The following is a 12,971-nucleotide window of genomic DNA, read 5'->3' as shown; positions in this document are numbered from 1 at the left end:
GACAACATGAACATATCTCAGAAAAATTATGCTGAGTAAAAGAAACCAGACCAAGAAAATAATACATTCTGTATGACTCTGCCAGTTATATAAAATTTGTAGTAAATGGACACTAATCTGTACTGACACAAAGCAGATCAGCGGTTGCCTGAGGGTGCCGGAGGAGGCAGGGAGGGAGGTGAGGGAGGGATCACGAAAGAGCAAAAGAGACTCTTGGGGTTGCAGAATATGTTCATCATCTTGATTGTGGTGAAGGCTTCACGAGTGTACACACATGTCAAAACTTATCAAGTTGTACACTTTACGTGCAGTTTGTCACATCAAAATAAAGTTGCTAAATTTCATCAACGAAATTAGGCATGAAAAAGCAAAGGGTTAGGTCATGAAAAAAAACAAGGATTTGCAATCAGTATTCTTGCCTGGAGAATCCCATGGACAGAGAAGCCTGGTAGGCTACAGTCTACGGGGTCGCAAAGAGTCGAACACGACTGAGCGACTTCACCTTCACCTTCACCTCCTGACACTAAAGCCTGCAAAGAACAAAGGGATAACTCTGCCAAATGAAATGCTTGCTAGTTAGAGGGGACACCTTGCCTGGGCAAGATTGCTTGCAGATTAGGATCATGGGTCAAGGATACTTCAATAGGGAAGTCTTCTAGGGAAGGACTGTCAGCAGGGAATTTAACTGGAGGGCCTGTTCTGTCTTCCTTTCTTTTTTTTTTTTTTTGTTAGTAATTTTATTTATTTATTTTTGGCTGTGCTGGGTCTTCGCTGCTGAGCAGGCGTCTCTCTAGTTGTGATGAGAGGGGGTGATTCTCTGTTGCAGTGCACCAGTGGTTCTAGGGCATGCAGGCTCAACAGTTGTGGTTCCTGGGCTTAGCTGCCCCTCAGCATGTGGAATCTTCCCAGACCAGGGATCAAACCCACATCTCCTGCATTGGTAGGTGGATTTTTTTTTTTTTTTAATCAGTTAGCCACCTTGGAAGCCCAGGACCTGTCTTAAGTTTTCTCTGTGAGACCTCTAAGATCATAAGAGTGACCTTAATTTATCAGAGAAAAATAAATATGGGTAAATTCATGTGGCTTTCCTCGGCCAATGTATAGCTGTTTAGCAAGAAAGTCTTAACAGATCAACAAATAAACAAATACCATAATCTTGGAAAATTCTGGGAACATATTCATGTTCTCTTTTAAATATAGGAAAACCACTGGAAAAAAATAATATACCAGGATGACTGTTTAGACCAGGGTAAATAATGCATAAATTAACTTAATCATAATTCTCCTTTTGTTAAAAATGACAGTAGGTAGAAGTTCTAATCCTAAAAAGCACTGTAAATGTTTGGAGAAGGCCTCTAAATGTGGATTCATCAAAGCAACATTTGTATCCAGGACCACTGATAAAAGATATATTGTATATGTGATCATTTCAGACCCTTCCACAGTGCAGAGAAAAGAGTCATTTGCATGCTAATGTATGCAAAAAGATAAGTAATTCCTCCCCTTCTTCTCCTGCTAAATACTGATCACAAAGCTTAGATTGAATGTCAGTCTCTGAAAGCTGGTACTAAAAGTCATTGCTGGGGAAGAGAAAAGCTTTATGTGTCTAGCTAGACCCACAAACAAAGCCAAGGTTTTAGTCAAATACAAGGCTTACATTCCAGCTGTGCAATCATCTCCCTCTGTGACCTCAGACAAATGATTATACTTCCACATTCCTATTTCTTCATCTTAAAAAAATGTCAAAGCTTGGTGGAGGGGAGAAGAATCTCAGTGTTCATACTCAAACTATAGATCAAACTGTTATAATTGAACCCACAACATAACTTAGTCCCACAAACCTAGAGTAGATGCCATAATGTTATAGCATTTGTCACTTAAAATCTGCTTATATTCCAGCTGTACAGACACAAAGGTGATGTACTATTTAACCAGTAAAATAAATCCTATTAGAGTGTACTACCAGTGTTGTTCTTTCCCTGCATTCTTTTAACTCCCTTAAAACAAAAGTGTTCTTCTGGGAAACATGAAAAAGACTGAATATACAGGATGTGAAACTCTTTTTGAAGAGTAAGTTCAGTTTTAATCAAAACCCCATTCTACTTTTAATATTATCCTTCATCTGAGAATGTGAAGAAAAACTTACTTGGATTATGCTCTTAGATGAATAAGAGAAAATGGTTTCTAGCCCTGGTTCTGCGAATAACCAGGTATGTGACCTCGGAAAAATAGGCTGATATATAGAAGAAAGGGCTTCCCTCATAGCTCAGTTGGTCAAGAATCGACCTGCAACGCAGGAGACCCCGGTTCGATTCCTGGGTCAGGAAGATCCACTGGAGAAGGGATAGGCTACCCACTCCAATATTCTTGGAGTATCCTGGTGGCTCAGCTGGTAAAGAATCCGCCTGCAATGTGGCAGACCTGGGTTCAATCCTTGGGTTGGGAAGATCCCCTGCAGAAGGGAAAGGCTACCCACTCCAGTATTCTGGCCTAGAGAGTTCCTTGGATTGTACAGTCCATGGGGTCACAAAGAGTCAGACAGGACTGAGGGACTTTCACTTTATAGGAGAAAATATTATATAACCATTACATACATTTGGGAGGCTTTATAATAACATTGAAAATAATTATAATAAGTTAAAAAGCCATTAAAAGGTTTTTTTTGTGCTTTTAATAACTTACGAAAGTAGTCAAATAATATTAAGTGAAGAGGCAAGAAAAGGTATACTAATTATATGTTCAGTATGATCTCAGCTGCCAAGACCAAAAAGAAATCCAACAAAATGTCAGCAGTAGTTGTCTTATTTATTGTGGTGGAATTGTAAATGATGTTTTTCTCTTCTCTCAACTTTTCTACAGAATATTCTCTAATACCATATATTATCTTATAATTAGAAACCAACAAACTATAAAAGAAAAAAGAAAATAAATTACCCCGATGCAAAGAAACTACTTTAGCTTTCATCCGTTAATCCTGCAAGCAGTAGTGACAGTTATTCCTAAGAATGCTTGATAAACTTACACATCCCCAGCATTCTCAGAGTCAAAAGATTAGTGATACCCCACACCTGGCAAACATTGATTTACTGGTATTGCTGAATTTCTCTGCTCATTACTGGAGTCAAGTGATGTATAATCAGGGTTGGCAGTGAGGGAATAATTGCTTTTGCCACAAACCGGGATGCCATCGACCCCACTGGAAGAGGGGATGGATGGTGGGCAGCTGTGATGCACTGGGAAACACCTTATTAATGGAGCCACAGAATAACTTCCAAATGAGCATAAGTCATGCCTAGCAAATGTGTCAGCAAACCTCTGTGGCTTTATTGCTCAACCCTCTTCCTAGAGGAAACCACTTCCCTCTCCCACAGAGGAGTCATGGCCAGTTCTGGAGCTGCCACAACTGCACACATGCTCCAGAAGGCCTCGCCAGTGTCTTTCTGAAATGTACAAGCAAAGCTCTTTCCTAGTGCAACTGTCACATCCCCAGTCAATCTATATTTATCAAGCACCAAGTATTTGCTGGGCTTCACTGGCTCAGACAGTAAAGAATCCACCTGCAGTGCAGAAGACCCGGGTTTGATCCCTGGGTCAGGAAGATCCCCTGGGGAAGGTAATGGCAACTCACTCCAGTGTTCTTGCCTGGAGAATCCCATGGACAGAGGAGCCTGGCGGGCTGCAAAGAGCCTGACACAACTGAGCGACTAACACTTTCATTTTCAAGTATGTGCTAAACCCAGGAGACAAAAATATCTCCTCGTTTAAACATGAAAGTTTAAAACAAGCCAAATTTGACTTACTCTGGCATAGCAGTATCTTGAAGTTATAACTTGGAGTTTGCCTCAAGGCATTAAAAAGAGGTTCGTTTTATTTTATTTTGGTTATTTATTTTTGTTCTTTCTTATATTTTCAGTATGTAATCTTCTCATCAAAAGTTGCATTTCAGAGTCAAGAAGAGCTGGGCTTCAATCCTGAAAGAAAAAATATTAATAGTTTGCCCTGATTAATTTAGGTAACTTTTCTGAGCTTTGATTACTTATCTGCAATGGACCTAAGAAGACGGATGACATTTAAAATCCCTGCAGCAGATCATTGCAATTCTCAATACATGCTACTTGCCTACACTGTTAGCAACATATATCTGTTAATACAGTTAAACATAATAGTAAAGGCATATTCCAACAAAAATCATTGCTTCTTCAAAAGCACACAGAAAGAATAATCAATTTATCTGATTAGAACGATATGCCCCTGAGAAACATGGCTAAAGAACAGCCAATTAGTCCCTCAATTAGTTGAACTAAACAGAAGTCATTCTAGACTTTTAAATTTTGTTTTTATCTGTATCTGATGGAAGCATTAATTCCAGCATAGAAACCCCCAAGTAAGTTGCTGACTGTAAAGTAAGGTATCTTAACTAGAGCAACCTCTCTCTGAGAAATCCAAACTACTAGGAAACAAACAAACCAATAAAATCTCACATACTGTTGAATTTTGGCTCAAGCCTAAATCATCCAGAAATGGGCAACCAGCTCAACTTGCTTAAACCACACTCGTCAAGGAAACAAGAATGGTCGCTTTGTATCCTCATTCACCGTTTTCTAGCAGCTTCCCTGGTGGCTCAGACAGTAAAGTGTCTACCTGCAACGCAGGAGACCCGGGTTTGATTCCTGGGTCGGGAAGATCCCCTGGAGAAGGAAATGGCAATCCACTCTAGCACTCTTGCCTGGAAAATCCCACGGAAGGAGGAGCATGATAGGCTACAGTCCATGGGGTTGCAAAAAGTCGGACACGACTGAGCGACTTCACTTTCACTTTTCACTGTTTTCTAGATAGTAGAGACTGACCCAAGTGTTTCTGAGGGAAAATAGAAGAGCTACTTTTGAACTATAAGAGATAAAGGCCAAGTCAAATGTTCATTTTCCTGAAGGTGAAGATACATAGAGGGATGGTGTAGAAATGAGGCTTAGAGGAGGCTGTAGGCCACAATTGGAAGTACTTGTCATCATCATTTCATTTAAAACTTGTAATATATGCAGGACCTAAGCATGTGAGAGATAAGGAAACCGAAGTAGGTAATGTCACCATGCATGAAACGGGATGGCAGGGTAGATACGGAATTTCCTGATTCCTAGGCCAGAGTTCATTCCCACCATCTCATGCAACCTAATAGATGTCTTACCAATGGACTAAGTTCAGTGCTTGGCAGATTAGACTAAACTTGCTTATATTTGTTACATTGTTTTGTTATGTTTTGTTCACATGTCCTGTAGCATATGAAATGACAAATTTGGTTGCATCTTTGGGGTTAGTATAAACAATAGATGTAAACAAAGTATTATGAAGAAATATACGGAGAAATCACATGTGGATAAAAATAATTGAAGAATCACTTAGGGGATGAAATAAATCACGAGGATTTTCCTTTCTAGAGAAATGAGCAAATGGAGGAAAAGCATGATTTACCATGCCTGTCTTTTCTTGGATGCATCCCCTCAACTGCAAATGAATTATTTTACTTTCTACATATTTTCCTCCTTGAAACTCTTTGATAGTTAGATTAGCTGAAATGTATGAAGCCCACTGCTGAGAGCAAAGGAGAACTCTAATTCCAGTCACAGTTCTTCATCCGCTCTTTTTGAGCTGTGACAGTATATGGAGCAAGGATATATCTGCCAAGACTTTAAAAATGCCATCTTGCTGCTCCTGCATAAATCGCCTAAGCAGAGGCAGGCCCTGACTCAGTCTGACCTCTACAGCCTTCTTTTCCTCATAGACAGAATTACTTAATCCCCGTCTAAATACTCCTTATCCCCAATCTAAGAGACCATTCCTGACAACTGGCAGAAAAGACATAAATAATGCCAGCTCTCTCTATTCTAACATTTATCATCTTGTGATACTTGTTCCTAGTTAGGTCATAAACTTGCATCCCAGTCTGTAATTGTGAGAAATTAGAGGACAGCAGCTGTGTCTTGTTTTCCTTTGTACATTCAGAACCTGGCATACCAATGGCATACAGTAGTCACTCAATAAGTGTTTGCTTACTAACTGACTGATTCATTAAACTGAGCTTCTGCCTTGGTGCTGAAACCCAGTCACCACCAGTCTGGGGACTCAGTCCCTATTCTGATCCCTGTTGGATACCTTCCTAATATTGTAGCTCTTCTTGGACACAGGGCCCTGCATTTCTCACTCCTGGAAATTCACACACAGACCTTAATTCCTGTTCTTGAGCATCCTACTGCAAACTTTTGGTTCTTGGATCACCAAATGCCATCTTTCTCTGGCTCCACCTTCACTCCGACTTTATGACTTGCTAGGACACTGCAGCAGCCTGCATAGAATCTCCTGAGGGCTATTTTTGCCTGGACTATCACTTTGATGAGTGTAATGTATACACCCAGATGTCTTTTGCTTATCAATTATGCACAGTAATTGATAAGCAAAATCACCTGTTTTTATAAAAATATAATGGTTTACATGCTACCACAGCCTATTCCATTTATGTATAAAATCTGTGACTACCTAAATTATATCAGGGTTCCATGAAATAATCTGTCAAATGCAAAAAAGAGATGGGCAAAATAAATGTTAATTATCCAAGCAGACAATTAAAACTCCTCATTAAAGTTTTGTGTGTGTGTGTGTGTGTGTGTGTGTGTGTGTGGTTTTTGTTTAAGTCAGTTGAACTGTCTCTACCCTTTATATTTCTTTCCAGTTTAAATAACAGGTCAATCAACACATTTCCTCATATTGAAAGTTTCAATCTTAAGCTCTTGCTTCATCTTACTTTTCATAAAGTCAAACAATCTATTGTTTAGTTGCTAAGTCATGTCCAGCTCTTTTGCAACCCTATGGACTGTAGCCCGCCAGGCTCATCTGTCATGGGATTTTCCAGGCAAGAATACTGAACTGGGTTGCCATTTCCTTCTCCAGGGGATCTTTCTGACCCAGGGATTGAACCCACATCCACTGCATTGGCAGATGGTCTTTAGCACTGAGCCATCAGAGAAGCCCCAATCAAATGGACCAAAACAATTCAGAGTTTGGGGAATTCCTTTTTTAAAATTCACCAATGGCTCCATTTGTCATGGAATCTGGAGACCCAAGTGTCTTGGCCTTGATACTAAAAACTTACCTCTAAGACAACATCCCAACCAAAAAACCAACCTCTGCCAGCTCACTGCCTACAATCGTTAAGATGAATAACTAGAAAAGTCCCCTGGAGCTTGGGAAAAATCAGAGAAATCTGTAACCATCACAAAATAATGGACAACATTGTCATCAGTTTTTCAAAATTCTTTCTGAATCATTGAGGAATGAATTGTTTCAATAGCATTTTCCCTTGCTAAGAGGAAAATGACTCATGGCTTCAAAGACGAGCTGATGCCAAGGCCGAGGCAGAGCAGTGCTTTCAGTTTATCTACCTCTGTGCTCTTAAACCAGTTGTCTGGAAAATCTGCCTGATCTTCCTCAAAGGTCCACATCAGCAGAAGGATCACGAGGTCATGTTTGTCCATTCCATGCCACATCCTACAGCCAGCAATGGCCGAGCATAAAAGTCCTCAGAGGAAAGGCTGATGCTCATTCCATAATGTTTTGTGTGAAGAGGGAAAATATTTCCTTCTAACAGTGCTGCACCACATAAAAAAATAAAGGAGATTAAATTTAATTTTTAAGGATAACAGAATATTAAAGCAGTTTTCTTTCTATCTTCAACTTTCAGATCTAATTGAGTCACAAAGCATTAGAACTGGGTCATTTTAGTTAGGTTGGATCTCCCATTACCTTTGTCTAAAAGTCCAGGGGAAGTAAACTATGTATTGAGTTCTCATGTAATTATAGTAAAATATGATAATTACATTTAAATTTATCTCCATGGCTGATGAATGCAGAAAGTCAAGAGGAGAAAGATGGATGGAATGCAGTAGTCATCTGATTGCTTTTAATTGCCTTATTGCTCCCACGTGTAGTAGACCACAGTAGTAGACTGCAAATTGTTCTTCACTGGGCTGGGTTGAGGGGATATTCCGAAGCACTTAACTGTGGCTACCCACGACACACAAAGCACAGGAATGGAACAACCATGATTAAAGAGTCTTTGTACAGATTTTCCAATGGTATTATATCATATATTTTTAAATACTTTCATATTGCCCATTAAGAGTATCAAAATTTTGAAATTCACCTACTGCTTGATCCTGGGCCTTTGCCCTTGAAAACAGGCACCCTGGCTTTCTGTGTGGAATCATGGGGATCAGAGGCAACTCCCTAACAAGTAGTTGATAGTTTCTCTCCAAAGAAAATGATCTGAAGGGTGAAACAAACGAGTAACACCAAATCTGTCAACTTACACAGGAACAGGAAATTACTGGTACTTTTTTGGTTCTCTAAAGACAGAAGCAAAAAGGTAGGGCAGAACTTGACTTTCTCTGTATTCCATGCTTTCTCTCGTTGCTCCAAAAGAAAATCCTCTTAGAACTGGAAAAAATAATTAGGACAAGTTCAGAGATGATTAAAAGACTGAAATTAATTAAAAGAATAGAGCTGCGAGGAAATAATAAAAGCACTGGTCCAACGAGAGCAGAGTAGCCATATGTATTGAAGAATATGAATGGAAAAGAGAAAAAACATTATGCATAAGAATGGCATAACAAAAAAAGGTGAGATTTATCCATAATAGCAATAGTTAAGGTAGTGAACTTGGTGAAATTCTGTAGAAACACTATCACTTTTAACCCTCACAACAACCTGGAGAGGTAGATATTGGCTCCACTTTACAAAAGAGGAAATAAAGGCTCCATGCAGAGGTAAAGTAGTTTACCCACACAGCTGGTAATTAGCATAGCTGGAATTCAAACCCAGATTGTTTGAAGGCAGAGCCTACACTTTCAATCACAACACCATATTGCCTGTTGGTCTCACTTTTTTTTTTAACCAACAAGCTGTATGACAATATCCACCTGTCTCAAAAATTTTCATAAAATGCACAGTAATACATTGTTTGTTTATGAATTTGGACAAGGTAGAGCACTAATCTGAAAAGGCGGGGTAGTGTAATGGTTAGAATTGATCTAAAGTCAGACTGAAGGGTTTCAGTTCCCAGGTCTGGTCTGCCCCTTGCTATCTGTGTGACTTTAGATGAGTTACCTGACCTCTCTGTGCCTCTTCTTCTTCCATGGTAAAATAAGGATATTAATAAGACCTCCACCATGGCTTTGGTATGAGAACTGAGTTGTTATTGGTAAAGTGATCAAGACAGTGGCTGGCACATAATAAGCACCAAAATGTTTTACTTAGATAGATTTTTAAAATCTGAATAGGTTAAGGCAAAAAGTGTTTAAACATTAGTGTGGATTGGCCACATATTAAGCAACAGCTTAGCAATCAGTACTAACACTTTATAGCCCATGTCTGCCCTCTGCTAATTTTTTAACCAGAAATTTGATCTAAAAAGCCAACTTCATCTTAAAAGCCAAAAAAACTTCTGTAAAGGAATTCAGATATATTTCAACTGGTGCTCAAATATCAGCACTCAGTCCTTTTCCTCCTCTCACCAGCACTTTTTTCTCTGTTTGCCTCTATTCTCAGGCTGGTTCTGTCTGTGTGGTTGTTTTCAGTCACCACGGGTCTCCCTTATCATCCTGCAGCTAAAAATCCCAGTGAAAAAAAGATTCTAATTACCGATATGGTCAACCAAGTCCAGAACTGACTCTCATTGGCCTGAACTGGGTCACATGGTGATCCTGGAACCAATCACTGTGCATTGTGGTTGAGAGACTGAATGCGCTGATTGGTCTCACACATACTGTGTGAAGTGCTTCCCAGTGGTAAAGAATCTGCCTGCCAATGCATGAGATGCAAGAGTTGCGGGTTCTACCCCTGGGTTAGGAAGATCCTCTCGAGGAAGAAATGGCAAATGGCAACCCTTCTACTATTCTTGCCTTGGAAATCCCATGGACAGAGGAGCAGTCCATGGGGTTGCAAAGAGTCAGACATGACTGATCACACACACATACACATACCACATGAATGGAAGGTGGGAGAAAGCTTATATCTTAAGGAAATGAAGGTGTGGTTATGAGAAGATGTGATAATCAACACTAGAGAGGCAAGATAATAAATCTCCACCATAGTAGGCAATAATACTTTTGTGCCACAAAGGTTGCATTGGGAAATAAAAACTTTGTTTACCTATCTTTTTGTCTGCACCATGCTCAGCATGTGGGGGTCTGAGTTCCCCAACTAGGGATCGATCCGTGCCCTGGCAGGGAAAGCACTGGGTCCTAACCATTGGACCTCCAGGGGATTCCCATTGTTTATGGATTTTGAAATAGTGACAGCCTCTTTACGCTGAAGTTAAGAAACTTAAATGATTTTGTCCCTATGGCATTCTCCACCTGTTGAGAAGAAAGATGCATTTCAGAAACAGAAACGAATTAATATGTTTTCACTCTGTTTTAACTATTTACAAATTTATTTTAAAACTCCATTAACCTTGTTCCTTTCAGTTCTCTTATAAAGACAAATGAATAATAAAAGCAAGGAAAGCATGAAAAGTCCAACAGACCTGTTGAAAGAGCAAAAAGTTTTTGGTTTTGTTTTTTAATTTAATTTACCATGATGACTTCTAGAAAAGTATCTCTAAAGGTTATATTCCTTTCCATCCTTCCTGCCAGAGCGAGATAACAGCTTATTCTGTCCTGTACCTTTCTTTAAATTAATGCTCTCTTTCTACTCAAATGAACACATTAAATGCATCCAGAAAAACTGGCATTAGAATGAATAGACAAAGAGATTTTAATGTCAAAATTCATGTTAAGAGAAATGTTGCTATTCTGTTACCCTCTTAAAATCATAAGGAACAGTGATCAAAAGTGGGTTTCAGTTTCTTTCCATGAAATCTTAGTATAGTTTAGCAGAAGCACAAGATATAAGTGGTATTTGGGAACCCCTGTATTCTATAATGTGGTTAATGTTGTCATACTGTCTTATCTAGGAATTTTTCTGTGCCCCTCTAAAGTGTCAGTCGTCACATTTTAAAATGTTTATCTTGTACAGCTGTTTGCTTCATCCTTTTCCTAAGTCACTGGAATGATATTTCTAAAGAGTTACTTTAGATAAGATTTGGCATTGACCCTACTTGAAAAAATGTAGGCCATTTTACAAGCCACAGTGAATTCCTCACAGCACGAAACCGCCATGACATATTAGCTTTGTGTGATGATAACCTTGGAGCCCATGAAATGTACTAAATATTCATCTGCTCACACTGTCCTGGCTCCCTACCGAGCCTGCATTCCCAAGTGCACACATCTTATTCTCAAGTGAGGTGTAAGAACTGTTGAGCTCAGAGGTGTCAGTCCCCCAGCTCTGACATGTTGCGTGTGTTATCTCCCCTACCAGGCATCTTTCCACAGGCAGGGCAGAACAAATAATGTTGATACATTTCTATGAATAGAGAGAAAGCTCCCATCCAAATTCCCCAAACCTCATGCAATTCTGTGGGTGATTTAACCAAGCCCAATTTCCAGTTCCAAATCTTGGGTGTGGTGGGGGAGAGGAGCCCACTAGCCCTCCTTATAAAAAGCCCATAACAGTTTAACAGCTTGCTCAACCTTAATATCCATCGTTCCATGCCTTCCACGTGTCTTATAACCCACAGAAAACATCTCATCTAGTAAATCCTAACTTTCTGGGGAGATGAAAAGACCAGAGTAGGAAAGATGTTCATGTGGTTCTTCAGCCTGTAGTTAAGAGAAAGTAAATATTAGAATGAAATCCTGTCTCACTTCTCTGTATTCTTATTCAGATATGGAAGTCCTCAGGTCACTAGTAAACTCTTCAGCAGGAGCATAGAAATAATGGTGACTTTGAAATTCTATTGCCATGATCTCAAAATAAGCATTTTTATATGAATGGAAGGCTAAGATGCATCAAAATCCTTCTAATAAAGGATCAGTATAGGTTGGCCCTTTTGCACCACACAAGTAATGCCTTTAAGACTGCTATGTGATAAACAAACATCATTGTGCCCCTGAGATGTAAGTGACAAACTTGAAGCAAAGGCCACTTAGGAAAAAAAAATTGACAAGGATAAAGGCTGTGGGAAGTGAAGAAGAAAGAGAAGGGAAGGGAGATGAAGAGAACAGAATGAAAGGAAAGGAAAAGAAGTGAAAGGGAAAGGGGGAAAAGGAGGAGATAAAAGACTATAAATGTAGGCTGCATGGAAGTGTCCTTGACAGACTAAACAAGCAACTGTTCACAGAGGGAGGGATGCCTAACCCTTATAGGCAGGAAACGTGACATAGTTCTTGGACCTCTGTGTAGATGCAGGAGCCAGAGATTTAGTTCTCTAGGCCAAATCTAAGTATTGTACATTTTTCCCACTGCCACATTACAATTCACAACAACAACAACAAAATAAAGTCACACTTCCTTATCTTCCTTCATGAATAGAAAGGAATAACTTCCTGAATAGCTCAGTTCAAAAAACATTAGGTGGGGTGTCATCAAGCCAGTAGTTCATGGGGGCTATGCGTAGGAGCAGGGGCTGCAGTGGCTAAAAGCCTAAATGCTTGCTGCAGCTGCTGCTAAGTTGCTTCAGCCATGTCCGACTCTGTGCGACCTCACAGACTGCAGCCCACCAGGCTCCTCTGTCCCTGGGATTCTCCAGGCAAGAATACCATAGTGGGTTGCCATTTCCTTCTCCCCAAATGCTTGTTGAGGAGGGTATTTATACATGGTGTCGCTATTGCTAGGCATTGGGCCAGGAGATTGATTACATATATGGGTGTTGATGAAATAAGTAGATATATTGGAACTTTAAGAATGGTGGGGATCAGCATCTTCACTGCCTAGGACAAGCTAGGATGAATCCTGTGATGCTGGATTGAACTTGGAAGGACCAGTATAAACACATAGATTCCAGTAGTTAGATGTTAGGTAGGCAGGGAGATATGTAAGTT

At 39.8% G+C, this 12,971-nt stretch overlaps 1 long non-coding RNA gene across 2 annotated transcripts; it reads right to left on the bottom strand.

Moving 5' to 3' along the window:
• Positions 1-2,040: 2,040 nt before the first annotated feature.
• On the bottom strand, positions 2,041-8,479 carry LOC132345507 (uncharacterized). 2 transcript variants are annotated; one of them, XR_009494884.1, is made up of 3 exons: positions 8,358-8,479; positions 7,431-7,638; positions 2,041-3,971 (listed from the first exon to the last, which is right to left on the bottom strand). It is a non-coding gene; the product is annotated as an uncharacterized lncRNA (long non-coding RNA). The 2 variants fall into 2 exon arrangements; XR_009494881.1 differs by lacking the exon at positions 8,358-8,479 and adding an exon at positions 7,866-8,047.
• Between the last annotated feature and the right edge of the window lie 4,492 nt (positions 8,480-12,971).

Source organism: Bos taurus, chromosome 1 (assembly GCF_002263795.3).
Source record: "Bos taurus isolate L1 Dominette 01449 registration number 42190680 breed Hereford chromosome 1, ARS-UCD2.0, whole genome shotgun sequence".
In the NCBI taxonomy this organism is placed as follows: Eukaryota; Metazoa; Chordata; class Mammalia; order Artiodactyla; family Bovidae; genus Bos; species Bos taurus.
The sequence above is the reverse complement of the archived record's forward strand: the minus strand, read 5'-3'. Positions and strand labels throughout refer to the sequence as shown.